This window comes from Apium graveolens, chromosome 9 (assembly GCF_009905375.1).
Source record: "Apium graveolens cultivar Ventura chromosome 9, ASM990537v1, whole genome shotgun sequence".
Lineage (NCBI taxonomy): Eukaryota > Viridiplantae > Streptophyta > Magnoliopsida > Apiales > Apiaceae > Apium > Apium graveolens.
The window spans coordinates 95,298,655-95,304,476 of NC_133655.1; positions in this window are offsets into that span (position 1 = coordinate 95,298,655).

Consider the following 5,822-nt stretch of genomic DNA (forward strand, 5'->3'; position numbering starts at 1 on the left):
TCTGGATTCGTGTCCTCGGAACGAATCTTGACAACTTTTACAACTTAGATTCATAATTCATCATACTCGTCTGCCTTTGTTCTGGCTCTAAAGCTTTTACACTATCTCCATAACCTTGGGAAGTACTTTCCTGAAAATAATTGACTGAACTTAAATCAGTTTATTATAATCTCTTGCTCCGTGCCTTCCTTGGCCTTTCACCAGCGGGTGGCCTCTCTCTTAGGAGGGTAAGTGACAAAAATAGTCTTTTGTGATTCGTCAATCATTTAGAATCTCAAATGATTCCTATATTTCCTTTATCCAGGCTCTTGCCTCGACTGGGTCAACCTGTTCCTTGGAACTCAGAGAGCTTAGCGACTTAAAGGTCATGAAAGAATTTCCTACCGCATTGTTTCCTCAAGGTGGTGGTTGGGAATAAAAGTATAAGTTTTGTTTAGGCATGTCCATGAATTGCCCCATAGGAGTGCCGTCCTGGTTCTCCCTATCTTGCTCGACTTCTGTTTTCTCAGTATGAAATGTTTTCTCATCCTCCCCATAATCGGGGTCATCCTACATGTTTTAAATCCTCATTTTCCACTTCATTATGTTATGGGTTCCTTCTACCTTGATGGCGTCCTCCCTGACTATCGCATTCAGGGTTTGCCCTAAATCTTATTCCTCGAACTATGACTTTCATCTAAGATCCAGTCCTTAAGCTCTTGAACATTTTAACCCAAATTCTGTAGGGATACCTCATTATTCCCTCATCATCTTTCTAGGTATTAATCTCTTCTCCGGTCATTGGTTCTCTGCTTCCATTCATCACTTTTTTTTCTTGGCACAATATGATCTTCTCCAATAATTCGGGCTGTATTGCAATCTCAAACAGCTTTTCGGTACCGGCTCCGGTTACCTTCACTTCTATTTCTATTTTCTCAAAATCTCTTATCAACTCTCCCAAAGACATTTTCATCTTGAGTCTCTCCTTTATACTAAGGGCATTAGCCACCATTTTGGCTTTCCATGGATGATAAAGAATCTCATAATCGTAATCCTTGATTAGCTCTAACCACCTCCTCTGGCGCATGTTGAGCTCTTTCTGCGTGAAAATTCACTAGAGCACTTATGGCTTGTATAAATCTCGCACATCTCTCCATACAAGTAGTGCCTCAAATCTTTAGGGCAAAACTATTGCCACGAGCCCAAGCTCATGGGTGGGGATATCGAATTTTATATTCCCTTAATTGTCTTGATGCGTACACGATTACCTTGATGTGCTGTATAAGAAGCACCTTAATTCCTTATGCAAAGCGTCACTACAGATCACAAAATCTTCTTTTCCATCCGGCAATGCCATCATAGAGGTCGTCACCAATCTTTGCTTTAGTTCTTAAAAGTTGTTCTCGCATTTCTCTGTCCATTCGAACTTCTCAGTCTTATGAGTAAGCCGCGTTAAAGGGGCTACTATCTTTACAAACTTGAACGAACCTCTGGTAGTGACCGGCCAATCCTACCTCTGGTAGTCGCCCTAACCATGGTCATCAATTCCTCAGTGGTCCTTTATTCATTCTTGTCAGGATCCTTCACGGGATCCTTCTCAGCGATAATCCCTTCTAGGATAACATCCTCAACCGCTACATCCTCAATGTGAACATCATCCGGTCCTGTGTTAGGACGCTCTATCAGATCCACAATCTGATCTCCAATAACTAATAAAACATCATTGCGTTGTTACTCCTCAAGCTCAGGGTTCGGAGTCCCGCTACCATATACGATAACGAACTACGCTCCTATCATGATATTTATAAGGGTTCCCATAAGGGTTTTAACTGTCAGTACTACATTAGGTAGCCCGACTATGAACTTGGCAAGAGTTCTTATTATCTTAATGAACTTATTATCTTAACGTCACATCATCTCTGAGGTTTATAACGCTTAGCTCTGATACCATTTCTGTAACACCCCCAAATCCGGGGTCGGGGATCCGGGTTGTCACGAGTTCCATTTCCCTTAATAACACCCAATCTTAATAAACAATCAACTACTCTGTACTGTGACCCCACAATAAACACACACACCACAAGTTATAGTCTCAGAGATGAATATCCAAAAATAACACGAGTCATTTTATTCCAAAATTATATGCCATTACACCTTAAAAGGGTTTCTGAATAAATTTACATTTCTTTGCCATTATTACAATTGATAAAGATACATAAGTCTGGTACATCAAAAGTTGAAAGCCTAGCCTATTGGTAATTCCTACCTCAGCTACAGCGACATCAACGCCTATGGGAAACTGCGGAACGTTTCCTATCCGCTCGCGAATTGGGAGCTTGGTCATGTTCATCTTGTCTATCTGATGTTGTGTGATGAAAGAAGAAAGCAAGGGTGAACAATAAGCCCACCGAAATAATACGTATAATAATTAACAATATATGAGCATTCTCATAGTACTCATGAAAGTCTGGGTCAAGAAGAAATGAACCAAGTCGCAAAATATTCAGTATATATATATACATATATACTTTTCACAATCTTTGAAATCCTCTGACATGTATAATATACACAGAGTTCCAGTTTATAACTGTATAAAAATATCGTTGCAAGGTGATCTCATATATCTAACCTTGTCTCAACGTTTTTCTGAAAATCTTTGACATGCACAAGATAATCATTTACTAGATATAAGTTTAAAAGATGAAGTTACAAGATACTCCAATATACTTATATCTTTTCCGAATACTACTTGAACTACAACCGTTCAATGTATAAATAGTTCCTCCCATAGATTAAGCTACAAGACAAAACTTGTATAGAATCAATCTTTAAAATATCATCAAAATAAAATGAAGTTACGAGATACTTCATTTGATGCAAACATCATTTTGAAAACTCGACCCTGCCAACACTCAACAATCGCCCAACCGTAGCCTTTCTATCGAAGTGCTCTGGGTAGTGTTGCAGAAATATCCAATTGGATGATGAACTCATTACGGGAGTTTGCCGCGCCAGGAAGACCACTTACGATGATCAGTCGTAGTAGTGCAACCCCACCATTTTTAATAAATTAACCATTAAGGGTTTTAAGGCGATTCTTTCACGAGTACCCTCCCAACTGCCTAATCCACTTTACATAATTGTTTTATACTCCAATTAGTCATTTAAGGGCCTTAACCAAGGTTTCAAAGTAAGACGAAGGGTAAAGGTTCGTTCGCGAAACGCCGTTACTTAAAACAATCGTTTATCCTAAACCGTACATCGGAACCAAGCGAACCACATATCAAAACGAAGCTTGAGACACGCTCTAGCTAATCATGGCAATGTTACAGATTTGTTAGTGAGTTATCTGGTCCGAGATTCATGTACAACGGTCTAAGGAAAACGGGCATTACTAAGGCTATGTTTACGAGTTTTCCAAGTTTCTCACTACACCAAAACCTCACCAAACAACCCACAATTATTAACACATCAAAACCTCAACTAAATAATACTATATCAGTCTTATTATCCAGATTCTTCATCTCAACCAACCACAATCAAGTTCTATTAACTATAACAAGATTCATTCACCAAATCACTCCAAATTTAAATCAACTACTAGTAATCACAGATCATGCTTCTCATTTAGAAAACCAACCATCAAACTAACTAATAATTAAAGTAAAGGCTAGGGTTTGAAGTTTATACCTTCCTTGGGAGGTGTTAAGTTGCTAGGAAGCCTTATGGAGCCTCCTACAAGCTTGATCTTTCCAAAGAAATCAAGAACACAAAGTTAGGCTTTAAAGTTTCTAAAAGTCCGATTGAAGGAACTGTAGAAAAGAGGGTCTTACCATGCTTATTTGGATGAGACTTGTGAACAAGCGTTGTAGGCCATCTCAATACCTTTCCAACGAGCTATAGAACACAACATTTGAGTGAGTATTGAAGGAGATATGACAGTTTGAAGTTGTTGTGTTTATTTTGGCCGAGAGCTTCTTCTTGCAAAGTCAACTCTTCTCTTTTTGATTTATGTTATTTGCTTGGCTGATTCTTCTTTTTGTCTTGAAATTTGTTTTAACCTTTTTACCATGGTTAATTTTGTATGGCCCAAAATCACCCAACAAACAAAACTCCTTTGTCATGCTATGCAAGCAAGCTTGTGTCATGTGATGACATCATCATCCACTACCTTTTTGATTAATCCCTTAATTACTTGGCTAATGACCGCTGATCTGTTATACGGTTCATTTATCTTTTGTTTTCGTTCGTCGTTTGAGGGATCATATCCGAGATCTTATTACTTGGGTTCCCTTAAACCTTTTTCAATATTTTATATTCCTTTTATGTTCCTCTCTTATAATCCTTGAATTTAAATCTTTTTAATCAGGTTACCTTATACACAATTCTTTCGGTATCTGGTGGATTTTTGGGAAAAATCAAAGTGTTCGAATTTGGATTCTGACGATCTTTACATACACTTATATACCATATAGAGTACTAATAAGATCTCAGAATAACAATAAAAGAACCCCTACAAAGTGTGGCATGAAAAATTTTCTTATTCAGCATAATCAGCAAAATCACTATTCATAAGGGTTTCAAAAATTCCAAAAATTGGGGTTATTACATACTTTGCTTCTTTGATTCCGTAATCACATGTTTTTAGGGCTTTAATTGGATTTTCCCAAACTGCTAACAGTCGGTTAAAATTCCATTGCCTTGCAACCACATAGGACGCGTCTACCCGTCAGGGCGCTACCTATCTTCCCTTATTTAAGACGTATATTTAAGTCGTTTTAACCAGAGGTCACATAGGGACAATATTCTACTAGGACACGTCTTCGTAGTGCATCTCTTGCGACAGATTCTTAGGACGCGTCCTCGAATGTTTCCAGTATCTTCTTCTTTCTTTCTCTTCTTTTTTTTTATATATGGACGCGTCCTCAATTTTTTCTTCCTTCTTTGCAGCTGGAGGACGCGTCTTCTTCATCACTTTTTCATCCATTCAAAGTACTCAACAAACGCCTTGGGATCTATTCCCCACACTTGATCTCCTTCAAACCCGACTTCCCTGAGTCTCATAAGACGAGTTCCTTCCTTAAGGAAGAAAGACGCGTCTTTGAATCTCTCAACTCAAAGACTTCTATATGGTCTGACTCCAGTTCCGATTCCATGGATCACGTCCCCATAAGCTCAAGAATTAAAAGAAAGGACTCAAACGCAAAAGAACTCCAATTCTACATGCTAGGGCCGCCATCGAAGATTGGACGGATGATGAGATTATACCCATCACAAGCCAACAACCCCAACGCACGACTGTTTCAGACGATGACACATCCCCATCTCAGGACGCGTCAGCTTCACAGGGCGCGTCCCCTTCTCAGGACGCGTCTCCTCTCAGCATAAGTGAGTTTGAAAAAAGAAGTCTCGATCCTGAAAAGTATCCTGTGTCTCCTCAAAAATCCGACTCACCCCTCGAACACTGGGAACCCTCGGATGTCGAAGTGGATTGTGACTGGACCAAGCTTGATATTTTAACTGAGGTAGAGAAAAATGCTAGGAGGAAGAAAGAAGGCAAGCTAGCATGTGTAGCCCTCGACTCCACCGCAACAAACTTGGAGATCCAGTGGCACATAAAATATTATGACATGGAGGGCATCTGGGCGCGCCCTCTTCGGATCATGAGGCCACACATCTTCAACATTGGGAACCAAAGGATCCCTAGAATGGTGCTCACACCAAAATTGATTTCCCTAGGCGTGGGCGCGCCCTTGCACCCATACATTAAAAAGATCTTGAAGTGGTATGACGTTGCCCCGGTTCAATTGTCTCCAAACTCGTACAAACTAGCTTGGGCTTTG